The sequence below is a fragment of the Hypanus sabinus genome, chromosome 4 (genome assembly GCF_030144855.1).
Source record: "Hypanus sabinus isolate sHypSab1 chromosome 4, sHypSab1.hap1, whole genome shotgun sequence".
Taxonomy (NCBI): Eukaryota; Metazoa; Chordata; class Chondrichthyes; order Myliobatiformes; family Dasyatidae; genus Hypanus; species Hypanus sabinus.
The window spans coordinates 174,078,524-174,106,489 of record NC_082709.1 but is presented as its reverse complement, the minus strand read 5'-3'; the positions used below and the strand labels follow the sequence as shown (position 1 = coordinate 174,106,489).

General features: G+C 42.3%; 1 long non-coding RNA gene across 6 annotated transcripts; it reads left to right on the top strand.

Moving 5' to 3' along the window:
- Nucleotides 1-2,041: 2,041 nt before the first annotated feature.
- Nucleotides 2,042-27,129, top strand: LOC132393509 (uncharacterized). 6 transcript variants are annotated; one of them, XR_009511896.1, is made up of 4 exons: nt 2,042-2,154; nt 20,330-20,563; nt 23,297-23,523; nt 26,735-27,129. It is a non-coding gene; the product is annotated as an uncharacterized LOC132393509 (long non-coding RNA). The 6 variants fall into 6 exon arrangements; XR_009511898.1 differs by lacking the exon at nt 2,042-2,154 and adding an exon at nt 13,492-13,573; XR_009511895.1 differs by lacking the exon at nt 2,042-2,154 and adding an exon at nt 13,596-14,379.
- The last annotated feature ends 837 nt before the right edge of the window (nt 27,130-27,966 follow it).

Here is a 27,966-nt window from a genome sequence, read left to right as displayed (position 1 = left end):
ACGTTGTTAACAAAAAGCCTCCAGACAAAGAGGATAAAGAGAGGGGAAGAAGTTTGATCAGGACCAGAAGAGGAGGACGACGTCACTTTCAGAAGATCAGGCTGAGGTTTTCAGCAGTGTCTTGAAGGAGTTGGCCTGTGGGATAAAACATGAACTAGACAAAAGCTTCTACTTACACCAGAGATGCTACAGATACTGGATGGAGCTGAGGTGCTCGTCAAAGGAGTCCCCCAATCTAGGTTGGGTCTCATCAATGCAGAAGATGCCGTGTCGGGGCCTCCGGAAACAGTAGACAACATTGCCAGATTCACATTTGAGTTCTTGCCTCACCTGGAAGGACTGTTTGGGTCAGGGAGGAAGGGAATGGGCAGGTGTAGCAGGGATAAGTGCCAGGAAGGGAATTAGTGGGGAAGGACAAATGGACAAGGGAAGTATCCCTATAGAAGCTAGAGAGTGAGGTGGGGGGAGGGTATAGAAGTGTTTTGTGGTAGGGTCCCATTAAAGATGGTGGAGGTTGCGGAAAATGATGTGCTTGATGCTCATAAGGTGGTAGATCTTTGAAGAAGTAGGACATTTCTGATGTCCTGGAAAGGAAAGTCTCATCCTGGGAATAGATGCAGAAAAGACAGAGGAGCTGAGAAAAGGGAATGGCATTTTTATGGCAGACAAGGTGCAAAGATGTATCAAGTTCAAAGTTCAAAGTAAATTTATTATCAAAGTTCATATATATCACCATATTCAGTGCCTATAAAAATATTCACCACCCAATGGAAATTTTCATGTTTTATTGTTTTACAACATTGAATTACAGTGGATTTAATTTGGCTTTTTTTTGACACTGATCAACAGAAAAAACTCTTTCGTGTCAAAGTGAAAACAGATCTCTACAAAATGATCTAAATTAATTACGAATATAAAACACAAAATAATTGATTGCATAAGTATTCACCCCCTTTAATATGACACAACAAATCACCAGGGGTGCAGCCAACAGGTTTTAGTAGCCATATAATTAGTTAAGGTGTTCCAGCTATTTATAAACCTGTGTGGAGCCAGGTATTTCAATTGATTGTCGCAAAAATACAACTGAATCTGAAAGGTCCAACTGCTGGTGAGTCAGAGACTACACAATGAAGCCAAAAAAAACACCACTCCAAGCAACTCCACAAAAAGGTTATTGAAAGGCACAATTCCAGAAGATGGATACAAGAAAATTTCCAAGTCACTGAATATCCCTTGGAGTACAGTTAAGTCAATCATCCAGAAATGGAAAGAATATGGCACAGCTGTAAATTTGCCTAGAACAGGCAATCCTCAAAAACTGAGTGATAGTGCAAGAAGAGGATGAGTGGAAGAGAGCACTAAGAGACCTAAGGTAACTCTGGATGATTTACAAGCTTCAGTGGCTAAGATGGCAGAGACGGTGCATACAACTGTCATGTTGGTGCTTCACCAGTTGCAACTTTGTGGGAGAGTGGCAAAGAGAAAGCCACTGTTGAAAAACACACACATGAAATCTCAACTACAATTTGCCAGAAGGCATGTGGGGGACTCTGAGGATGAAGGTTCTATGGTCTGATGAAATCAAGACTGAGCTTTTTGGCCATCAGACTGAATGCTACGTTTGGCGTAAACCAAACACCACACATCATCAAAAACATACCATCCCCATCGTGAAGCAAGGTGGTGGCTGCAACATGCTATGGGGATGCTTCACTGCAACAGACCCTGGAAAGCTCGTGAAGGTAGAGGGTATAATGAATGGAGCAAAATACAGGGAAATTCCAGATGAAAAACTGATGAAGTCCGAAAGAGAACTATGACTTGGGAGAAGAATTGTTTTCCAGCAAGATAATGATCCCAAGTATAAAGTCAAATCTACACCGGAAATGGCTTAAAAATAACAAAACTAATGCCCTGGATTGGCCAAGTCAGAGTCCAGACCTCAATCCAAATGAAGATTTTTGGCTGGACTTGAAAAGGGCTGTTCATTCATTAACCTCATGCTTGACAGAGCTTGAGCAGTTTTGTAAAGAAGAATGTGGAAAAGTTGCAAGTGTCCAGATGTGCAAAGCTGATTGAGACCTATCCACGCAGACGCAAGGCTGTGATTGCTGCCAGAAGGTTCATCTACTAAATACTGACTGAAGGGGAGTGAGTACTAATGCTATCAGCTATTTTGTGTCTAGTAATTGTAACAAATTTAGGCACATTTGTAGAAATTTGTTTTTACTTTGTCACAAAGAAGTCTTCTCTGTTGATCAGTGTCAAAAAAGCCAAATTAAATCCACAGTGATTCAAAGTTGTAAAACAATAAAAAATGAAAGCTTTGAAGGGGGGAGGGTGAGTACTTTTTATAGGTATTGAACGACCCTGGGAATCATTCTCTTGCAGGTATTTTCAGTAATTCCACGAAACAAAATAGAATCAATGAAAGAAAAAAACAAAAATAATAAATAAGCAATAAATATTGAGAACATGAGATGAAGAGTCCTTGAAAGTGAGTCTGTAGGTTGTGGGAATATTTCACTGATGGAGCAATTAATATAGAATGAAGTTATTCCCACTGGTTCAAGCGCTTGATAGTTGAGTGGTAATAACTATGCCTGAACTTGTTGGTGCGGGTCTTGAGGCTCCTGTTCCTTCTTCCTGATGGCAACAGTGAGAAGAGAGCATGAGCTGGGTGGTGGGGGGTCCCTGATGATGGATGCTGCTTTCCTGCAACAGTACTCCATATAGATGTGCTCAACGGTGGGGAGGGCTTTACCTCTGATGGACTGGGCTATTGCTACTACTTTTTGTAGGGTTTTATGCTTGAAGGCATTGGTGTTTCCATATCAGGCTGCAATGCAGCCAATCAATATACTCCCCATCTACAGAAGTTTGTCAAGGTTTTAGATGTCATGCCAAACTTTTGCAAAACTTCTAATGAAGTAGCGATGTTGCTGTACTTTCTTCATAATTGCACTTAGATGCTGGAAGCAGGACAGATCCTCTGAAGTAATATCAGCAAGGAATTTAAAGTTGCTGACCCTCTCCACTTCTGATCCCCCAAAGAGGACTGGCTCATGGACCTCTGGTTTCATCTTCCAGAAGTAAAATATACTTCTTGCTGACTTTGAGTAAGAGGTTGTTGTTGTGGCACCACACTCCCTCCTATATGCTGATCATATGCACCAGGGGTCCCAACGCACTGGACCACTGCTATACTACTGTAAATAAATCCTATCTTTCCATGCCCAGTTCGCATTTTGGGAAACCTGATCCCTTGGCTGTCCTTCTCCTTCCTGCGTTTAGGCAGAGGCTAAAGAGCAAGGCTCCAGTGATAAGCAAAGAGGTGATCCATGGGTGGCAAAGCAGCAGTGTCTGGATTGCTTTCCTTAGGTGGACTGGGCCATGTTCAAGAACTCATCAGAGGATATGTATGAACATACTACCATTGTCACGGACTTTACTGGAACTGTCGTAGACGAGTGTATCCCTACAAAATCATTCAGTGTCTTCCCCAACCAGAAGTCCTGGAAGAACGATGAAATCTGCAATCTACTGAAGGCCAGATTTGTGGCATTCAGATCTGGTGACCAAGTAAGTTACAAGGGATTCGGGAATGACCTTTGGAAAGCCATCTCACGTGAAGTGGAGATTCTGGACTAAATTTGAATTACAGAAGGATGTTTGACCGCTATGACAAGGCTTGAATGCTATTACTTCTTACAAAATGAAACCAAATGACATAGGCGACAACGAGGCTTTGATACCAGATGAGCTCAATGTTTTCGATGATCGCTCTGATCATCAAATCATGGAGGGACATTCACAAACTCCCACAGCTCCCAATGACCCTGTGATTTCAGTCTCTGAGGCTGATGTAAGAGCCTCAGGAGGGTGAACACACGGAGAGCATCCAGCCCAGATGAAGTGTTAATATTTGCAAATAAAATGAAGTGAGGCAATTCATGTTTAAGGAAAGCCATAACACCCATTATTGAACTCCAAAACCCGTACTCAAAAGCGCCCTAAAAATCTTTATGTAATTATGTCATCATGTCAAACCAGCTTAAAGTGAAACCCCAATCAATGTCAGTGATTGTCAATCATGTACATTTTCACCAATTGCATCACCCTTCAGGGGTACCTGGCTGAGTACTGCAGACCTGTGCTGACCAGCTGGTTGGAGTGTTCACTGATATTTTAACCTGTTGCTTCAGCAGTCTGAGGTACCCACCTGATTCAAGCAGGCTGGAATTATGCTGGTGCCCAAGAAGAATGTGATAATCTGTCTCAAAGTCTATCATCCCGTAGCACTTATATCCACAGTGATGAAATACTTCGGGAGGTTGATGATGAAACTTACCAGATCCTGCCTGAGAGGCAACTTGGATCTGCTCCAATTTGCGTACTGGCACAACAGATCCACAACAGATGCCATTTCATTGGTTCTTTATTCAACCCTGGATCACCTGGACAGCAGAGATGCATACATCAGGATGCTCTTTATTGACTTTATTCAATACTATCATTCCCTCCAAACCAAACAATAAGCTTCAAGCCCTTGGCCTTAGTAGATCCTTGTGCAATTGGGTCCTCGACTTCCTCACTTATAGACGCCTGTCAGTTCAGATCGGAGACAACAGATCGAGGATATAACCAGGAAGTTAGACAAGGGAGATCCATTGGATGTAGTGTACCTTGATTTTCAGAAGGCATTTGATAAGGTCCCACATAGGAGATTGGTGGGTAAAATCAGAGCTCATGGCATTGGGGGGAAGATATTGACATGGATAGAAAATTGGCTGGCAGATAGAAAGCAAAGGATAACGGTGAATGGGTGTTTCTCGGAATGGCAGGTGGTGACTAGTGGGGTGCCACAGGGCTTGGCATTGGGACCACAGCTCTTTACGATTTACACCAACGATTTAGATGAAGGCATTGAGAATAACATCAGCAAGTTTGCTGATGATACTGAGCTGGGTGGCAGTGTGACATGTGATGAGGATGTTAAGAGAATTCAGGGTGACTTGGATAGGCTGGGTGAGTGGGCAGATACTTGGCAGATGACGTTTAATGTGAATAAGTGTGAGGTTATCCACTTTGGGAGTAAGAACAGGAAGGCAGATTATTATCTGAATAGTGTAGAGTTAGGTAAGGGAGAAATACAAAGAGATCTAGGAGTCCTTGTTCATCAGTCACTGAAGGTGAATGAGCAAGTGCAGCAGACAGTGAAGAAGGCTAATGGAATGTTGGCCTTTATTACAAAGGGAATTGAATACAAGAGCAAGGAAGTCCTTTTGCATTTGTACAGGGCCCTGGTGAGACCACACCTGGAGTATTGTGTACAGTTTTGGTCTCCAGGGTTAAGGAAGGACATCCTGGCTGTAGAGGAAGTGCAGCGTAGATTCACGAGGTTAATTCCTGGGATGTCTGGACTGTCTTATGCAGAGAGGTTAGAGAGACTGGGTTTGTACACGCTGGAATTAAGGAGATTGAGAGGGGATCTGATTGCAACATATAAGGTTATTAAGGGATTGGACAAGATAGAGGCAGGAAAAATGTTCCAGATGCTGGGACAGTCCAGTAACAGAGGGCATAGTTTGAGAATAAGGGGTAGGTCATTTAGGCCAGAGTTAAGGAAAAACTTCTTCTCCCAGAGAGTTGTGGGGGTCTGGAATGCACAGCCTTGGAAGGCAGTGGAGGCCAAGTCTCTGGATGCTTTCAAGGAGAAGCTAAATAGGTATCTTATGGATAGGGGAATCAAGGGATATGGGGACAAGGCAGGAACCAGGTATTAATAGTAGATGATCAGCCATGATCTCAGAATGGTGGTGGAGGCTCGAAGGGCCGAATGGTCTACTTCTGTATCTATTTTCTATTGTCTAACATCTGCTCCACAATCTCCATCAGCACAGGTGCACCACAGAGCTGTGTGCTTAGCCCTCTGCTCTACTCACGTTATACTTCCATGGAAGTATACATTATTCTTATATAAATGTATACTTATGAGTGCAGAGCTAAGCACAGCTCCAATGCCATGTTTAAGTTTACACTCAACACCACTGTAGTTGGCTGAATCAAAGGTGGTGACAAATCAATGAATAGGAGGCATAGTCAAGAAAATCATGGTTTATAAAAGATATCAGTTTGTCTCCAGCAATGGAAGCAGAAAGATCACGAGCGGGGAGAGAGCTGCCAGTAATGGTCCAAGTGAATTTAAGGGCAGGGTGGAAGTTGAAGGCTTTCACTGCTCCTGGAATCATTCTCGTGAACCTCCTCCGGAGCCTCTCCAATGAAAGCACATCTTTTCTTAGATAACGGGCCCAAAACTGCTCACAAAATTCCAAGTGTGGCCTGACCAATACATTACCAATCCTCACATTATTGCTTTTATATTCTAGTCCTTTGGAAATGAATGCTAACATTATACTTGCCTTCCTTGCCACTAACTCAACCTGCAAGATAACTTTCAGGGAATCCTGCACAAGGACTTCCAAATCCTTTTACATCTCTGATTTTTTGAATTTTTGTCCTATGTAGAAAACAGTCTAGGTCTTTATTCCTTCTACTGAAGTGCATGACCATATACTTCCTGATACTGTATTCCAACTGCCACTTCTTTGACCATTCTCCTAATCTGTCTAAGACCTTCTGTAGAATCTCTGCTTCCTCAATACTACCTGTGCATCCACCTATCTTGATATTGTCTGCAAACTTGGCCACAAAGCCATCAATTCCATCGTCCAAATCATTGACATATTATGTGAGATGAAGTGGTCTCACCACTGACCCCTGAAGAACACCACTAGTCACAGGCAGCCAACCATTTATTCCCACTCTTTGCCTCCTGCCATTTAGCCAACCTTCTATACAGGCGAGTATCTTTCTTGTAACACTATGGTCTCTTATCTTGTCAAGCAGCCTCATTTGTGACATCGTGTCAAAGGCCCTCTGAATTTCCAAGTGAACAACAACTACCATTTCTGCTTTGTCTATCCTGCCTGTTATTTCCTCAAAGAAAGTCAACAGATTTGTCAGACAAGATTTCCCTTTTTGGAAACCGTGCTAACTTCGGCCTACTTTATCATGCTCCTCCAAGTACCCTTAAACAACAATAGACTCCAACATCTTCCCAGCCACTGAGGTCAGTCTAATTGGTCTGTAATTTTGTTTTATTGCCTCCCTCCCTTCTTAAAAGACTGGTGTGAAATGTGCAATTTTCCAGTCCTCTAGGATCACACCCGATCTAGTGAGTCTTGCAAGATCATTACTAGTGCCTCCACAATCTCTTCAGCTAACTCTTTCAGAACCCTTGGGTGTAGTCCATCTGGTCCAGGTGACTTATCACCCTTCAGACCTTTCAGCTTCTTAAGCACTTTCTCCTTAGAAACAGCAACAACTCTCATTTCTGTCCCCTGACACTCTCGAATATCTGGCATACTGTTAGTGCCTTCCACAATGAAGTCTGATGCAAAATATTTATTAAGTTTGTCTGACATTACTTGATTCCCCCATTACTATCTCTCCAGCTTCATTTTCCAGCAGTCCAATATCCACTCTCAGCTCTCTTTTACTCTTTACAATATATACATCAGAAAAAATCTTCTGTATCCTCTTTATATTATTGGCCAGATTACATTTTATTCCATCATTTCTCTCGTTATGGTTTTTTGGTTGCCCTCTGTTGGTTTTTAAAAGCTCCCCAATTCTCTAACTTCTCACTAATTTTTGCTATATTATAGCCCTCTGATTTGCTTTTATGTTGTCTTTAATTTCCCTAGTCGGACATGATTGCTACATCCACACCTTAGAATACTTCTTCTTTGGGATATTTCTATCCTACACCTTCCAAAGTGTTCCTAGAAACTTGAATCATTACTGTTCTGTCATCCTGTCTGCTAGCGTTCCCTTCTAAACAACTTTGACCAGCTCCTCTCTCATACTGTTGCTATTCCCTTTACTTCACTGTAATATTGATACATCTAATTTTAGGTACTTGCACTCAATCTGAAGAGTGAACTCTATCATACTATGATCACTGTCTCTTAAGGGTTCCCTTACCTTAAGCTCCCTCATCAAATCTGGTTCATTGGTTTATGTTGCCATGGACTGTCATTTTAAGAGAGAGTGCCTGAGTGATGTCAGCTGCTGACTTTCTTGGCTCCTGTTTGATTGAGAGAGAGAGAGAAAGAGAGAGAGAGAGAGAGAGAGAGGAGGCAGAACTATTTAACTCTGCAGCTTGTTTTGATTTAAGCAAGGACACTCACTCACTCACACACAGTCAGTTGCAGTTGGAGTCGGACAATGGAAGGAAGCCAGTGACGAAGAGATCACTGGTTGGTACTTTCGAGTTCCCACTAGGGTGGGTTGAGCATCATCCCAGCACATTGATAAGTGGCTATCTGTTTGTGTGATTGGGGCAACCTTGTGGAATCTACCTATGTGTTAACCCTTGCCTGGTGGTAGTTCCCTTTGAAGACGGTACCCCTGTGATAAGCTACTATTGGTGATAATTCATAAGTGGATTTGGAACGACATTGGATAAAACCTACGGCGATTGTTATCCTGTTTTACCACTGTGGAACCTGTGGAATACGACATAAATGGATTACAAGTATCTCTCTCACATCACTTAATCTGTGGCTGAACTGAACTTTCATACCTTTCCATCTCAAGATTTTAAGCCTGGAGTCCCCCTCCCCCTGCCCCCGGGCTCAATAGTTTGGGAGTTACATTTACACATATGTATATTCATAACACTGTTAACTTTAGATTATTCTCAGTTAAGCTGCTATATTAAGTAGATACTAATAAAGATAGTGGTTTTAACATCAAAACCAGACTCCAGGCATGGTCTATTGCTGCTGGTTCATTTAAACCGTTACGGGTACGTAACATCATGACTCACTACCCAATCCAGAATTGCCTTTTCCCAAGTAAGGCTGAACCATGAGCTGCTTAAAAATCCACCTCATAAGCATTTTACAAATTTCCTCCCTTAGGATACAGCACCAACCTGATTTCGTGATCTACCAGCATATTCAAGGGTTCAAAGATCCAATTTAATGTCGGATAAATGTATACAATATACATCCTGAAATTTTCTTTGAAAACGTCCACGAAAACAGAGAAGTACCCCAAAGAATGAATGGCAGATAAACGTAAGAACCCCAAAGTCGCCCCCAGCTCCCCTCCCTCCTGTACCGAAGTGGCAGCGAGCAACAATCCTCTCTTCCCCCACTGGCAAAAAAAAGCGAACATCGACACCACCACCGAGCACAAGCGAGAGCAAAGCAATAGCAAAGACACAGACTTGCAGTTACCCCAAGGACTTTGCGTTTCACCCGGTATTTGACATATTACAGGTTCTGTCTCTCCCTAATAAGGGAGAGGGAGGTGTCTCCATTTTCTCAGCAAGCAGAGAGATACCACAAACAACTTGCTGGTTTATGTCTTTAAAACTCTGTTACGTTGCTTTTTCTGAGCTCTGTTCCCAAAGATCGCAAAGATCCTGGGTCTCCGGGCACACAGCAAACCAACCTTTATCTTCCATGAAATGGAAATCTTCCATAACTTTCATAACATTGCCTTTTTTACATGCCTTTTGTATCTTGTGTTGCAATTTGTATCCCATATCATGGCTACAGTTTGGAGGCCGATATATAACTCCCATCAGGGTCTTTTAGTCCTTGCAATTTCTTAACCTTACTTGATTTGATTTGTTTTTTAGTAACAGAGCCACCCCACACCCTCTGCCCACCTGTCTGCCTTTCAATGCAATGTGTATTCTTGGATGTTAAGATCACAACTATGATCTTCTTTCAGTCACGACTCAGTGCTGGCCACAATGTCATAGCTGCCAGTCTCTAACTATGCTTCAAGATCATCTACCTTATTCTGTATACTGCATGCATTCAAATATAACACCTTCAGTCCTGTACCTATCACCCTTTTCGAATTTGCCCCAATGTCATAATTCAGCTCAGCCACTGACAACAATTTTGCCCTATCATCTGCTTGTCCTTCCTCACAGTCTCCCTGCGCACCGTATCGACTTGTACACCAACTGTCCCATCCTCAGCCCTATCACCCCGGTTCCCATCCCCCTGTCTAATTTGTTTGAACCCTCCTCAACAACTCTAATAAATCTGACCACAAGGATATTGGTCCTCCTCAGGTTCAGGTGTAACCCATGCTTTTTGTCCAGGTCATACCTTCCCCAGAATGGATCCCAATGATCCAGAAACCTGAAACCCTGCCCCCTGCACCAATTCCTCCACCACACATTTGTCTGCCAAATCATTCTATTCTAACTCTTATTGGTGTGCAGCACAGGCAACAATCCAGAGATTACTACCCTTGAGGTCCTGCTTTTGAGCTTTCTACCTAACTTTCTATATTCTCTCTTCAGGACCTCATCCCTTTTCCTACCAATATCATAGGTGCCAATATCTATCATGACTTCCAGCTGTTCATGATCTCTTTTGAGAATGCTATGGGCCCTATTTGCACCAAAGCCTGCTGATATGTATTTTCTAAAGTTGAGAACCAATCACCGAGCCCTGGATTACCTCACTAGCCATGCTTGTCACCATGATAAAGGTTGATTTAATCCTGTTCTGTTTTCTGTCTGTCAACCTGTAGTATTTTCAGTCTATCAATCATATATCACTTCAATATCAAACACTTCAATGTTGTACACTGAGCTTTTTTAAGAGCTTTCTGAAAATCCAGACACCACATCTACTGATTCTCCCTTATCTATTCTACCAATTATATCCTGCAGGCCTGTCAAACAACTTCCTGTTCAGGAACTTGTGTCGACTTTGTCTAATTAAACTGATATTTTCTTTTTGTAGAGTTTTCACATCATTTATAACAGCCTTACGCATTTTCTTCACTATTGATGCTAGCCCAATGGGTCTTTAGTCTTGCTTTCTCTCTTCTTCCAGTTGGATTACATTGGCCACTTAGCAATTTACAGGAACTGTTCTGTAATCCGGGGAATTCTGGGGAATGGTAATGAGTGCATCCAATGTTCCCGTGCTAATTTTCTTTGATATTCTGATGACCATGCATCAGAGACAAATTGGATTTCAATTCCATTAATTTCTCCCACAATATCGTGTTATTCACTTGTGTTAGATTACGGGTTCACTTAAATTTCTGGAAGGCTACTTGAGTCCTTTTCTGTGAAAACAGAACAAAGGATGTGTTTAACTTGCCCCCTTCACCAATCCTTTTGTTCTCCTTTGGGCCCAATCTCCTAATTTGCTCTTTTATGAGACCATGACACATAGGAGCCTATTTAGGCCACTTAGCCCACATGTGTGCCCCACCATTCTTTCATCGCTGATGTATTTTTCCCCTCAGACCCATTCTCCTGCCTTCTCTCCATAATCTTTGACTCCCTGATTAATCAGGAACCCATCAGCCTCTGCCTTAAAGAAACCCAATGACTTGGCCTCCTCAGCTGTCCTTGACAATGAATTCCACAGATTCACCATCCTCTGGCTAAAAAACTGCCTTCCCATTTCTGCTCCAAATGGGCATCCCTCTGTTCTGAGCCTGTGCTCTTCGGTCCCAGATTTCCCCAATATAGGAAGCATCCTCTCCACATCTACTCAGTCTGGGCCTTTCAATACTCGATAGATTTCAGCGAGGTGCCCCCTTATTTTTCTAAACTCCAGTGAGTACAGACCCAGAGTTATCAAATACTCCTATATGTTGACCCTTACATACTGAGAAACATTTTTGTGAACCTCCTCTAAAATGTCTCCAATACTAGCACATCTTTTCTTAGATAAGGGACCCAAAACTGCTCACAGTACTCCAAGTGCAGTCTGACAAGTACCTTATAAAATTTCAGCATTACATCCTTGGTCTTATATTCTAATCCTCTGGAAATGACATTGCATTTGCTTTCCTTACTAGTGACTCACCCTGCAAGTTAACCTTTAGAGAATCTTGCACAAGGTCTCCCAAGTCCCTTTGCGTCTCTGAATTGTGTACTTTCTCTTCATTTAGAAAATAATCCATGCCTTTATTCATTCTATCAAAGAGCATGACCATACACATCCCAAAACTATATTCCATCTGCCACTTCTTTGACCATTCTCCCAATCTGTCCAAGTCCTTCTGAAGATTCCTTGCCTCCTCAACACTACCTGCCCTTCCATGTATCTTTGTACATCTGCAAACTTGGCAACAAAGCTATCAATTTAACATATAATTTCTCATTGTGTCTAATCGAACACTTCTTTTGTTATCCTTGTTTAATTCTGGGTTCTTCCCCTTTTTTTCCAGGCCCGATGAAGGGTCTCGGCCCAAAATGTAGACTAGTTATTTCTCTCCATAGATGCCGCCTGACCTGCTGACTTCATCCAGCATTTTTCTTTGTTGCTCTAGGATTCCAGCATCTGCAGAATCTCTTGTGTTTTTATTATCCATCTTGGGGGTGAATTGCTTTGCACATTTTACACCAGACATAAATGTACAATTGTTGCAAACCCTGCCTCTCCACCATCTCGTCCTTTACCGAAGCTCTCCACTCCTCCTCTGTTCCTCTGTTTGTATATAGGATTTTAAGTCAGAATTGAAATCAGTTTTTTTTTAATCACTGACATACAGTATATCACGAAATAAGTGGTTCTGTGGCAGCAGCACAGTGCAGGACTTAAAAAATGACATCAATTTATAATAAAAAATGAAATAAGTAAATAGCGCAAAAGAGGAATAGTGAGGTAGTGTTCTTGGGTTCATGAACTATTCAGAAATCTGATGGTGAGGAGTAAGCAGCAATTCATAAAACACTGAGTGTGCATCTTCTGGCTCCTGACCCCCCTCCCTGATGGTAGCAATAAGAAGAGGCCATGTCCTGCATGGTGTGCCTCCTTATTGATGGATGTCACTTTCTTGAGGCACTGCCTTTTGTAGGTGTACTCGATGGTGGGGAGGGTTATGTCTATGCCGGGGCTGGCTGAGTCGACAACCACCTACAGAGCTTCAGACTAAGCTACCTCGCTTTTCACCTGAATGATTCTCCCTTCAGGCTTTGTGATATTCAGCATGGACATGGTCCTATTTCTGTGCTGTTCAATTCTTTGACTCTAAGAATTCAATCAAGTATTCTTCATTTTTCCAAATGGACTCTGGCCAATAAGATCATTAACTTTTCTCATTGCATGATACCTAGTCCAGGATAATCTCGTTTTGCTATAGCAGCTTGACCCAAAATATTAACAATTCCTTTCCCTGATAAATGCTGCTCGACCCGCTGAATACTTCCAGCAAATTGTTTGTTGCTCCTGATTGCAGCATCTGCAGATTGTGCCTCAAGGATAATCTGTTCCCTATTTGCTGCTCAATGTACTGGTCTAAAAATATATCCTGTACTCAGTTCAAGAATTCTGAATAACGCTGATTAGGTTTGCTCTGTTAATATGTAAAATAAAGTTACCCATGAAGTTTTCAACAACCATAACTCAAAATATAGAGAATTAAAATTATAGAGGCATAAGAGACTACAGTCTGGAATATGGAGCGACAGACGATTGTCTGAAGAAACTCAATGGAATGAGCGGTATCTTTTGGGGGGGGGGGAGCAGAATTATCAATGTTTCAGGTCAAAAACACTTAATCAGGGCTGCTTAATGTTTCACCAGCAGACTGTTACTAAATTTATACTTTGCTATCTCTGGTCATGGATTGTTGAAACCTTTCATTCGAGATTTTCTTCTCAAACAAAAGTTCAATTTCACAGCCTGGGTATTATCATCAAAGGAGACTTACCAGAAATTAGTTGAAGATGTCATTATGGATCATGGAGTTATATAATAGGGAAAAAGCCTATGAGGTTCTGTATGTCCACGTTGACTATCAAGCACCAATTCCACTAATCCTATTTTGCAGCACTCAGCTTCTAATCATTTAAGCTTTGTTGTTTCAAGTACTCATCAAAATATTTCTTAAATGTTATGGGAGTAGCTGTCTCCATCACGCCTTCAGCCATTATATTCCAGGCTCGAGTCACAACCTAATAATCTTCCTCAAATACCCTCGAGATCTCCGCCTTATGTTAAACACATGAAGACATCTCTGCTAAGAGGGAAAGTTTCTCACTCCATCCAATCTGTGTCACTCTTGGTTTGGTATTTACCTCTTAAGCTTCCCTCAGCATCTTCCACTTGAAGGAAAACAAACACAGACAATCCAATCTCCAGTCTTTGCTGAAACCTTCCATCCCTGGTGACCCACTGGTAAATCTCCTTTGCAGCATCTCCAGTGCAATCATGACCTTCTTGTGCTTCTGCCTTCAGGGATCCTTGGACATGTACACCAACGTCCTGGTTAGTTGATGCAGATGTCAGATGTGTTCTTGTGTGACAGGTATGTGTAATCATGAAGGCCATGGAAACCTTGAGCAACCAATCACAGAAAAGCCTGCCTACTGATCTGTGATTGGTTACTCAAGGCTTCCATGGCCTACTTCATTGGATTTTCTGAGTTACCCGAAAAGGAGCTATTTGAAATTTTTTGATGCAGCACACACAAAGTCAAGTCAAGTCAAATCACTTTTATTGTCATTTTGACCATTACTGCTGGTACAGTACATAGTAAAAATGAGATGCTGGAGGAACTCAACAGGTCAGGCAGCATCTATGGAGGGGAATAAACAGTCAATGTTTCAGGCCGAGACCCTTCATCAGGATTGAAGGGAAGAGGACAGAAGCAAGAGGAAGTGGTTGATGTGAGTACAATTGCAACACTTAAGAGGTATTGGATAGGCAGATGGAGGGGGAGGGCTTAGAGGGTTATGGGCTACTGGGACTAGCGGAGAGGATGCTGTGGTCATCACGGATCTGTTAGGCTGAAAGACAAATCTCTGTGATGTAATAGTCTGTGATTCTTTGAGCTTAATGTACTTAATGTCCAAAAATCAGCTGATATTCCCAGCCTCTGAGATCCACCTCGTCTTGGGTGGAAACATTCAAAAATTCTTTACCCTCTGGTTGAAGAAATTTCTTCTATCAGGGGTGAATGACTGAACCTTTAGTTTGAACAGCTGGTCCTAGTGCTGAGCCTGGAGAAACATCATTCCTGCATCCTTCTTGTCAAGTCTCATGGGAATTGGATAATTCTCCTGTGATCTCATTTCATTCTTCTGAAATCTGAAGAGTATTGGCCAGTCTGTTTAAATTCTCCTTGTAGAACAACTCACCTCCATACCAGCAATCAATGGGATAGATCATAGAACACAGAACAGTACAGTACAGCACAGGAACAGGCCCTTCAGCCCACAATGTTATGCCAGACCAAATCAATTAGTCATCAAATGGCAAACAAAACCAATCTCCTCTCCCTACAAAATGTCCATACCCTTCCATTTTCTTCACATTCATGTGCTTATCTAAATAGCTCTTAAAAGTCTCTATTGTTTCTGCCTGTACCATCACCCCAGGCAACACATTCTGGGCACACACTGTTCTCTCTGTAAAAAAACTTGCCCCTCACACCTCATTTCAAATCATCCCCTCTTACCTTAATGCATGCTCGTTGGTATCAGACATTTTAATCCTGGGAAAAAGATATTGTCTGTCTACCCAATTCATGCTTCTCATAATTTTACAAACCTCTATCAGATCTCCTCTCAGCCTCCGTCGATACAGAGAAAATAACCTAAGTTTGTCCAAACTCTCATTACAGCATGTGCCCTCTAACCTCGGCAACCTCTTCTGCACCCTCCCCAAAGCTTTGACTTCCTTTCTGTAATAGGGCAATCAGAACTGTATGTGGCCTAATCAGAGCTTCAAAAAGCTGAAACATAACTTCCTGACTTTTGAACTCAGCGCCCTGACTAATAAAGGCAAGTATGCCATGTGCCTTCTTAACCACCCTGTAGGAACCATGTATCAGTTTTTTGTCTGTCCATATTGTATTTTGTGTTATGTGTTTACTATGGGTGATTTGTCATGTGGGTTGGGGTGTGGCAAAAGTGAAGAGTTTAGTTACATATTCATGCTTTGTCTTTAGTCTGGTTGGAGTAGGGAGTAGGTGGGGAGAATGAGATTTTTTGTTGGACGCTTAAGAATGCTTCGCTTAGTGCATTGAAAATTGCTAATGCTTAAGTATGTTTGAATACACTTTGACTGCTTATTTTCTTAAATCACTACTTTTCATCTTAATAAGATTTTTTTTATCATTACAGACAATTTGTTGTTGTTGATTTCTTACTAAAGGATCAAATGTACTTTCTTTGACTTAGAACTTTGTCATGCAGTGTCAACCCCTTGTCCCTAGTCTATGAGCAGTTTTAGTTTGTTTTAAAGTAACCACTGCACGCCCTATCAACCTGTGTAACCACTTTCAGGGAACTATGAACTTGGACCCCAAGATCACTCTGCTCATCAACACTGTTAAGGGTCTACCTGTTAACAGCATACTGCTTCTTCACACTTGATCTATCAAGGTGCAATACTTCACATTTGACCAGGTTAAACTCCATCTGCCATTTCGCCACTCATATCTGCAACTGATCTATATCCCACTGTATTCTTTTCCAGTTTTCCATGCTATCCACAGCACCACCAATATTATCTGTAATTTACTAACCCACCCATCTACATTTTCATCCAGGTCATCTATATACATTGTAAACAGCAGAGATCCCAGTGCAGATTCTTGCAGAACGGTACTAATGACAATACTGCAGCAAGAGTAAGTCCCTTTGACCACTACCTTCTGTCTTCTAAAGGGCAATCCAGTTCTGAATCCAAATGTCCAATTTGCCATGTATCCTGTCCATTTTGATCTTCCGGACGAGCCTTCTGTGAGGGACCTTGTCAAATGCCTTACTAAATTCCCACGTAGACAACATCCACAGCTCTAGCTTTATCCATCACCCTTGTCACCTCGTCAAAAAACACATTGAGTTAGTAAGACATGACTTGCCCTGAACAACGCTGTGCTGGCTCTTCCTAATTAGGCCATGGTTTTCCAGATGCTCTGGCCTACTCCGGGCTGCTCCAGGGTTCAGACCTGAGGACTCAGTTTTGGTTCAGAATGCTGTAGTTCGCTTCAGTTGCTTGCATGACCTGTATTTATTTTCTTGCTCTTGCGTATCACTTGTTGGTCCTTTATTGTTTTTTTTTCTTTAATCGGGCTCTTTTGAGTTTCTAGCTTTGTGCCTACCTGTGAGCAAGCAAATCTCAAGGTTTTATAATTTACACATTCTTTGCTAATAAATGTACTTGAGTCTTGACTTGAATCCTATCCCTTAGAATTATCCCCATTACTCCTCTACGACTGATGTGAGACTCCCAGTTTCCAGGATTGTCCCTGGTTCCCTTCTTGAATAATGGAACAACATTAGCTACTCGCCAGTCTTCCAGAACCTCGCCTGTGGCTAGAGAGAACACAAAGATATTGGTGAATGCCCCAGCTATCTCTTCACTGGTCTCTCTCAATAACCTGGGGTATTTCCCATAGGCTCTGGGGATTTATCCACTGTAAAGCTCTTTAGAAACTCAGCACTGCCTCCTCCTTTACTTTGAAATGCCGTAGCATATTAATGCTCTTGGCACTGATCTCCCTATCCTCCATGCCCTTATCCTTGGTAAATACTGATGTAAAGTACTCATTAAGGACCTCACCCACATCCTTTGCATCCAGCCAAATGTTCTCTCCTTTTTCGTTCTCACCTTCTCCCTCTTGCTCCTGATGTATTTATAGAATGCCTTGGGATTCTCTTTAATCCCACTTGCCAAGGACTTCTCATGGCTCCTCCTGGCTTTCTTAATTCCCTTTTTGAGTTATGTGGTAACTTCTACTTTACCAAAAGACCACTCGACAATTTGATAGCCAACAGACCATCTTTATCTGGGACGGCAAATGATATTTACAATACAGAGGCTTCCAGGTACCTCGTGCAGCAGGGGTGGAGGAACTATCTACAATGCATACTGGGAGTAGTAAGAGCGGAAGTAAAGACCCCGCCAACCCCGGTAGTATTAACTTACTTTTAATAATACTCACATTACAACAAGTTATTTTCTGGCTTCTTTATAAATCCTCAAGGGTCCTATTTGATTGTCTTCCTGCGATTCACGTTCTTTTTCTTTTTCACCTTGACTAAGTTCATCACCTTCCTTAACATCCAAGGTTCCCCTATGTTGACATACTTGTCCTTTCTTCTAGTCCTGCCCTTGTGCAGCTGGTCTTTTAAACACCCTTCTCATGTTATGTGCGAACTTGCCCAAAAGCAGCTGTTCCCAACTAACTCTCTCTAGTTCCTGCTGAATGCTCTTGAATTTGCCCCGCGTCCAGTTTAGAGCTCTCCCACAAGGTCCGTAGTGATCTATAGCTACCTTAAAACTTATGGAGCTGTAGTCATTATTCCCTAACCTCTTGCCCACGGTAAGGTCAGTCATTTGTCCAGGCTTCTTATCCAAAACCAGATCCAGTACAGCCCGTTCTCTTGAACTCCTTCAATACAATATATCTTTTCTTAGCTACAAGAGGTGTACACATTATTCCAGGCATGTTTCCACTACTCTCCCCCAAAAAATGTCCACTTGCCAGACTTGCTAACTTCCAAGCTCCATCCTTTTCTTTTGCTGCTCCTCCCAGTGCACTCATTGATTAGGAAAAATATTTTTGGATACTTGCACGGTATTGAATTTGTTTAAAGAGGCCCTGAAAAGGCAAGAGTTATTTGAGGAAACATGGGGGAAAAAAAACAAGATGTGAAAGCAAACCCTGAAAATACACTCAGTGGCCACTTTATTAGGAATGCCTGTACACTTGCTCTTCAATGCAGATGTCAAACCAGCCAATCATGTGACTGCACCTCAATGCATAAAAGCATGTAGACATGGCCAAGAAGTTCAGTTGTTGTTCAGACCAAGCATGATGATCTGGGGACATATGATCTAAGTGACTTTGACCATGGAACGATTAATGGTGCTAGACAAGGGGGTTTCATTATCACAGAAACTGCTGATCTTCTGGGATTTTCACACAGAAAATCTAGAGTTTACAAAGAATGATGCAAAAGACAAAAACTGCCATCCAGTGAGCAGCAGTTCTGTGTCTTGTTAATGAGAGAGGTCAGAGGAGAATGGGCAGACTGGTTCAAACTGAGAGGAAGGTGACAGTAACTCAAGTAACCACATGTTACAACAGTGGTGAGCAGAACATTTTTGAACACACAACATTTGAACTTTGAAGTGAATGGGCCAAACCACATTCCACTCTTGGAAGGTAGGTACGAAGGGATTTATTCTAGCTGGAGGTCTGTAATTGGTGGTATTCCACAGCGATCTGTACAGAGACCTTTGCTGTTTGTGATGTATATAAATGATCTGGATGAAAATTCAGATGGGTGGGTTAGCAAGCTTGCAGATGATACAAAGATTGGTGGTGTTGTGGACAGTGTAGAAGACCGGCAGAGAGTACAACGCAATTTAGATCAGTTGTAGATATTGGTGGAGAAATGTCAGATTAAGTTTAACCCAGCTAAATGCGAACTGTTACATATTGGTAGGTCAAATGTAAATAGACAGCAGACGGTTAAGGGCAAGATGAGCAGAGGGATCTTGGGGTCCAAGTTCATAGTTCCCTGAAAGTGACTACACAGGTTGATAGGGTGGTTATGAAGGCACATGGCATGTTTGTCATTATTAGTCAAGGCACTGAGTTCGAATGTCAGGGAGTTATGTTGCTGCATTATAAAACTTGAGTTAGGCCTCATGTGGAATATTGCATATAGTCTGGTCGTCCATTATAGGAAGGATGTCGAAGCTTTGAAGAGATGTTTACAAGGATGTTACCTGGATTAGAGGGCATACGTTATTACGGCAGGTTGGACAAACTTGGTGTGTTTTCTCTGGAGCAGGGGAAGCTGAGGGGAGATCTGATAGAGGTTTATAGGAATATGAGGGGCATTGATGGAGAGGACAGGCAACATTTTCTTCCAAGTGTTGAAATGGCTAATCCCAAAAGGCTTGCATTTGAGATGAGAAGGGGTAATTTCAAAGGAGATGTGAAGGGCAAGTTCTTTACACAGAGACGTGGGTGGCTGCAGAGGCAGATACGTTAGAGACTTTTAAGAGACATTTAGACAGGCACGTGAACGTGAGGAAAATGAAAGGAGAAAGGCATTGCGTAGACAGAAGAGATTAGTTTAGCTGGCCATTTGAATACTACTTTAATTGGTTTAGCACAATATTGTGGGCTGAAGGGCCCTTTCCTGGGCTTTTCTGTTCTATGTTCTACTAAGATGGCCACTGAGTGTATGTATGAAATGGTCTGAGAATAATGTGTTTTCTTTTTCTTACAGTACACAAGACAAAATATTTAAGGAAGAAATGGACAGCAGACAAGGAAGATAGATGTTTTCTATATGGGGATATACCTGAAGAAAATGAAAAGTGTGCACTGGAAATCTAAAGTAAGATAAAAGAGAAATAGAATGGTTCATTCCTGGAAAGTGGATCGCAGACAAATAAATTCTGCCGGATGCTGGAAATCCAAAGCAACACACACAAAATGCTGGAGGAACTCAGCGGGTCAGGTATAATCTACGGAAAGGAATAAACTGTGGACGTTTCAGGCCACGACCGTTCATCAGGACTGGAATGGAAGGGGGAAGACGCCAGAATAAGAAGGTGGGAGGTTGATAGGTGAAGCTAGGTGGGCAGGAAAGGTAAAGGGCTGGCGAGCAAGGAATCTAGTAGGAGAGGGGATTGGACCATAGGAGAAAGGGAAGGAGGACAGGACCCATGGGGAGATGATAGGTCAACTGACACAAGGTAAGAGGCTAGAGTGGGGAATTGAAGAAGGGAGGGACAGGAAAAAGTAATTTTATCAGAAGGAGAAATCAATATTCTGCCATCAGGTTGGAGGCTACCCAGACAGAATATTAGATGTTGTTCCTCAGCCCTGAGGCTAGCTTCATCATTGTACAAGAGGAGTCCGTGGACTGACATGTCAGACTGGGAAAGGGAAGGGGAATTAAAATGTTTGGCCATCGTGAATTTCCACTTGTGGCGGATGGTGTGGGTGCGCTCGAAATAAATGTAATAATATTTGGAGGCTTGAGTTTGACAGATCAGGATGTTGAGGTGTCCAAACCTGGTGTGGGTGGTGGTCAGGAAGGGGTTTGTCTTGTTGTATGTTAGCTGCATGTTCTGTTGAGCACGGTGGGCATGTAATGTTGATGCCAAAGCTTGGCAATGCTTGTGGGCTGCCCGCAGCACCTTCTCACACTGTGAAGGTTGTTGTTAATGTAAATAACATATTTTTTAAAAATTAATTTTTTATGCATTTCTACAAACCAACTACAAACAAAAAACCGAACAACAAAATGAAGATGAATACAGAGCAAAATAAACATATCAATTTTGTAATTCATAACAATAAGGAAACAGCACCCAGAATAAAATCATATAAAGTTAGTATCCTCCCCTCCCTCCCACTGTATAACTCCAGGCCAACCATTACAATATGTAAAAAAAAATCATCGGAGCACTTGACCCCACAAAGTCGTAAATATAAATAAAGAATAATAATGCCTACTACCAAAACTATAATGTAGTTACCATTAAAAAGAAACCATAAAACTTACAGAGAGTAAAAAAGCTGAAAGTAAGGGATTAAAAAGAATAAACTTAATCTAAAGAGGAATTATGAAAGTATTCAAGAAAAGGTTCCCATACATTTTGAAATATAACACATTTCACAGTATGTTTTGAAGTACAATATATGTGACTAATAAATCTAATTTTGAATCTTGAAATGGTAATTTTGAAAACAAGAGTAAGGTGATCTTATGACTTGATACAAGTCAATAATTCAGCCACCTTGAGGACATCTTTGCATTAATATAAAGCCATTAATGCCATGATGAGTACTCAACACAGATTTTGTATAAATTAATAATAATCTTGGTTTACACTGGTTGCATGGATTATAGTGTCCTAGCATTTTCTGTCTTAACAGTATTTTAGGATTTTATAACAGCTCGAGGGGTCAGAGTTCAGTGTTCAGTTGTGGTGTCCTCTGTAGGAGATTGTGCATCCTCCGCTTGGGTTTCCCCCAGGTGCTCCAGTTTCCTCTCACAGTTCAAAGACATATCGGTTATTAGGTTACTTGGTTGTTGTAAATTTCCCCATGATTAGGCTAGGGTTAAATCAGGGATTGCTGGCGGTACAGCACAAAGGGCCGGAAGGCCTATTCCGTGCTGTTTCTCAATAAGCAAATAAAAATAAAATTTTATTCAAACAGAATATGTGACATAAAGGGAAAAACCTCAGAAATCAGCTAATGAGAGAGCATCACCTAAAACTGGTGATCTCTGTGGTGGAGGGCATTTTGACTGGTTGCATCACAGCCTGGTACAGAGGCTCCGGTGCACTGGACTGCCACGAGCTGCACAGGACTGTAGGTGATGCACCATCAATAACTCTCAGAGACGTGAGTCAAGGTAGGCTTCTATTGGCTGGAAGAAAGCACCGTCAGCAGCAAGAGCCCACCACAAAACATCCTGGAGACTGAGGGAGGAGCAGTGCCTCCAATCGCCTTTATACAGGGGTCAGTGGGAGGAGCCACAGGAGCAGACAGCGGGGGGGGGGGGGGGTGTCCAGACAGGTATATGTAGTTCACCACAGTAGGCTCAGCCATCTCCATCACTGACACAACCACCTCCACCATCCAGGCCATCTTCATAAGGCAGTGCCCCAAAAAGGTGGCAACGATCAGTACGGGCCCTCACGATCCAGGACATGGCCTCTTCTCATTATTACCATCAGGGAGAAGATGCAGGGGCCTGAGCACCCACACTCAATGATTCAGAAACATCTTCTTCTCTGCCATCAGATTTCTGAACTGCCCTTGAACACGACATCAATATTCATTTTTACTCTGGCATTTGTATGTCTTTGCACTGCGTACTGCTACTGCAAGACAGCAAATTCCAGTGATAATAAGTCTGATTCTGATACCAGCAAGAAGGGCAAACACAGAAAGTACATGCAGGCAGCACCATTGCAGGTTCTCCCTCCTTCATTCACTACTTCAACTCAGAATTACATCGCTGTTCCTCTGTCATTGCTGGGTCAGCATCCTGGAGGCCTGTCCCCAACAGTACCTCGGGAACACTTTCATTAGAACGGAACAATGGGGAGAATGCGGGGGGGGGGGGGCGCAAAGACGGAGGTGTGTGGGATGTAAAAGAGTAACAAAATGCAAATGAAAGAGTATTTCCTTATAACTGCTGCTGGGTAGGAAACAATAACGTTTGCTTTAGTCCTTGCAGGATATGCATTCTTCAAGCTTTGGCAGTCAGACTGGTTCCTGCTGACGTAGTTTCCTCTGAAGTCATCAGCCAGGACAGAAATGCGTTAGTGTTGTGACTCTTTTGTTTACCCAGGTGGCTAAACCACCATTTGACTGAAGACAGCGGTGCTCCGAAATCCACCTGGCTTTCCAAATGATGTAGTTACACAGTCACCAAGTGACCAAACAATGCCACTGGTAGGTGGAGCTGACTCACACACCCACAGTGGTGCTGGGGTGAGAAAGGGTGATCACACTAGAGAGGAGGAACTGCGTTAAGCAAGTGTATTAAGGTATCATTCAGAAGTCTGGGCTTATATTTTTTGAGTTCATTAATTTAGTTATTTTTAATTGTTTTATAAATTTCCTGATTTTAAGTTTTTTTTTAAAAAAGTAACTAAGATCCAAGTAAAAGTAACTTTGTTATTAAAGTATGTATATCCCACCAAATACAATCCCCAGATTCATTTTCTTGCGGGCATTCAGAGTAGAACAAAGAAATACATTAGAATCTGGAAAAATTCCACACAAACAAGATTGACAAACTGTACAAATGACGACAAATTGTGCAAAAACAGGGAAAACTAATAATAAATAAGTAAGCATGTAAATAAATAAAACCGAGACATGAGTTGTAGATTCCTGGAAAGTGAATGGATAGTTTGTGGAATCAGTTCAGTGTTGGGGTGTTTGGGAACCTGATGGCGAAGGGTAATAACTGTTCCTGAACCTGGCATTGTGGGACATCAGGCTCCTTTGCTTCCTTCCTGATGGCAGCAGTGAGAAGGGGGCATGGCCTGGATGATGGGGGTCCGTGATGATGGATACTCCTTTCTTGTGGTAGCTCTCCTTGTAGATGGTGCTCAATGGTGAAATGTTGATCTAGATGACACGTCGCTGTAGAAAAGTAGCACCCATCATCGGAGATCCTCACCACCCACACCATGCTCTTTTCTCACTACCGCTATCAAGTAGAAGGTACAGGTGCCTCAGGAGCCTCAGGACCTGCACCACCAGGTTCAAGAACAGTTACTACCCCTCCAACATCGGGCTCTTGAACAAAAGCAGATTACACTCAATTGAGGACTCTTTTAGCTTGTTGTTTCATGCTCTTTATTTATTGCTATTTATTACTTTCTGCATTTTCACAGTTTATTTACAGTTTACAGTTCCTGATGTTTACATTTACTGTCCTATAGATTTGCTAAGTATTTCCACAGAAAAAGAATCTCAGGGTTGTATGTGGTGACACGTATGCACTCTGATAACAAATTATACTTAGAACTTTGAACTTTGGTGGGGAGGGCTTTTCCTGTGATGTTCTAGGCTTTTCACTTTTATCTAATAAAAATTACTTTTAATCTTTTAAAACTATGAAATAAATTTTTAACAAGAGAAAATCTGCAGGTGCTGGAAATCCGAGCAACACACACAAAATGCTGGAGGAACTCAGCAGGCCAGGCAGCATCTATGGAAAATAGTCCAGTCGACGTTTTGGGCTGAAACTCTAATTAATTTTTAATTAGCTTTTGAATGTTAGGGAAAGGCAAGGCTGCTCACAGAGAATGAATGGCTTGACAGCTTTGACCACGTTTGAGGGGTGGCACTGTACCGCAGTGGTTAGCACAATCGTTTCATGGTGTTAGCGATCACTGAATGGGGTTCGATTCCCACCACCGTCTGTAAGGAATTTGCCTTTTCTTCCCATGACTGTGTGGGTTTCCTTTAGCTGCTCTGGTTTCCTCCCACATTTCAGCGGTGTACAGGTCAAGGTTAGTGAGTTGTGGACACTGGGAACGTGGTGACACTTGCTGACTTCCCCCAGCACAATCCTCACTGATTTGAATTTATGCAAATGACACATTTTGTTAGATTTTAAAAAATGTTTTTGTGTATATCGACAAATAAAGCTAATCTTTATCTTCATCTTTGACAGAGTTAACCTCAGGAGCATGCCATAACTGGGTAGCTTGGCATTCAATCGATTCTGAGAATGGTTACAAGAGGCCTTTTTGGTCCATTAGCCTGGACCTGATCTCTTCTAGCACAGCTCACTAGCTCTGTGCTCAGTCCCTTCTTCGTAGCCATGCAAATTTCTCTTTATCAGACATTTATCCAATTCCCTTTTGAAGGCCACAATAGAACTTGCCCCATCACATTTGCATACATTACATTCCAGACTCCAGACACACAGTAAGCATGAAGCTTTCTCTCAAGTTGCTGTGAATTCTCTCTCCTGTCGGTTGGCACTGTAACTTCTGCTGGTGGGAACAGTCTCCAATTCACCACTCTGTCCAGGCCTTTATCAGTTTATGTACTGTTGTCAGCCATCACTCAATCCTTTTCTTTTCCAGAGAAAATAGTCCTAGAATCTCCATTCTACCCGTTTTCTAGAAACCATTCTCATAGAACACTACAGTACATTACAGGCCCTTCGGTCCATGATGCCTTTCCGACCATTTACCATACTCTAAGATCAATTGAAACCTTCCCTCACACATAACGTTTTTCATCCATGTGCCTATCTAAGTCTTTTAAATGTTCCTATGTCCCTAGTGTATCCTTGGCTGTGTGTTCCATGCTCTCACCACTATATATGTTAAAAAAAACACTACTTCTGATATCCCCCCTACCTCCCAGCACCTCAAACTTTTGCCCTCTCACATTGGCCCCTTCTGCCCTGGGAAAATATTCTTGACTGTCCCGCTCTGGCTATGCTTCTTGTCGTCTTGTACCCCTAAGTGCAAATCTCCTTAAGTATCTCCGCTGTCGTTGAACCTTGAGGTGTGGGTCTTCAGGCTCCTGTATCTCCTTACCAATGACAACAAGAAGGCATAGCCAGGAGTGGGGGGTTCCCTGATGATAGAAGCTGCCTCCCTGAGACATCGTCTCTTATAGATGTTCCTGATAGTTAGGAGAGTTCAGCGATTCAGGAATGCTTCTCCCCTCTGCCAGCTGATTTCTGAATGGACATTGAACCCATGAATACTATCTCACTACATTTTTATTTCGATTTTTCCCTATCTGTTTAACTGTTTATATATATATATTTAATTCATGTTTTCCCTATTATTAATTATTACATTGTACTGCTGCTGCAAAGACAGCAAACTTCATGACATATGCTGGTGATGTTAAAACTGATTGTGATTCTGAGCTGTACCCATGGAACTGCTTTCTCCATGGGTCTGCTGAGTTCACCACTGACTGTGGGCTGAGCAGCAACACTAGGCTGATGGAACCAGTCAGAATGATCTCCACTATACATCTGTAAAAATCAGTAAGAGACTTTGACATGCCAAATCTCCTTAAACATCAAAAAAAAAGTAGAGATGTTGGCTTGTTTTCTTTGTGGTTGCATCTATGTGCTGGATCTTTCAAGATAGTGACATCTCCACTCTTTACACAGCAGATTTTCAGTGAGGATCGGTGGATGTTCACCTAACTTCCCCTTCCTGAAGTCTACAATCAGTTCCTTTTGGTCTTGCTGACGTCATCCTTCGTGTATTACGCTCTGACAAGTTATCAGAACAGCGCAGGATTCCTTTTATATTTGCATTTGATCTTATCTCTGTAATCCCTTCGGTTCACTTGTTTCAGTTTTCACTTCCCCCTTTGTGACCGTGGTTGGAGCTCGTTCTTGCCCTGTCACACAATGGTATTTATCTGCTATTTAGGCCATCAGGCTGCTTAGTGCATGCTGACTCAACTGTATTTCTATGTTATATTGACTGTCCTGTTGTACATAATATCTACTCTAAATTACTATAAATTGCACGATCACATTTAGATGGAGACGTAATATAAAGATTTGTACTCCTCATGTATATGAAAGATGTAAGTAATAAAGTTAATTCAATTCTGAAAAGAGCTGACCTATCTCTAATGTGTTAGCCTCTGAGCCATGGTTGACAGAAGCAACAGTAGAGGGGAAAAGGGATTTAGTGGCAACTCTTCTCGGGTTTCGCGGAGAAGGTGTGCAGGAGGATGGAAGGGGCAGTGTCGAGGCTCATCCCCAGCAGCTGCGTAACAGAGGACTCTTGGATCTATGGGCTGTTCCCGGGGACGCACACGGAGACCAACATCCAGTGCTGCTGGCAGATCATCAACTCAGTGAAAGACGCTGTTTGGTCGGCCTGAAACTTGATGGTCTACCAGCACACGGAGATGTCCGTGGGGGAATGCTGCCGACTGGCACATTCTCGGCTGCAGGAGTACGTGCTGAGGGACGCACTCAAACTCGGTGCAGCCGCTGCAAGGGCCCGGTGGGGAGGGACCACAGTTTAGGGTTCTTCCCCCGCGGGAGTTGAGGGGTAGGGGGGTGGGGTGTATACCTCTCAACAAGGAAATGTAAATATGGAATAACAGAATGCCACGTGGGTGGCAAACTGTGGAAATGTAAAAACCGTGATGGAAGCATTTGTAAAGGATTGAGAGTCATTGAATGGTTTATTGTATATAATTTTATTTTTGAATAAAGTATATCTTGTTTAAAACTCTTCTCGGGTTTCCAGTGGGTACAGATATTGATTATAACCAACGTTTCAATGACAAACTCTGCCACCCTCTTCAGGGACGTTGCCGGGGTATATCTAGTCTGGTGGTGTTTATACCTCCATAGTCTGTCCCTCCTGATTGGTT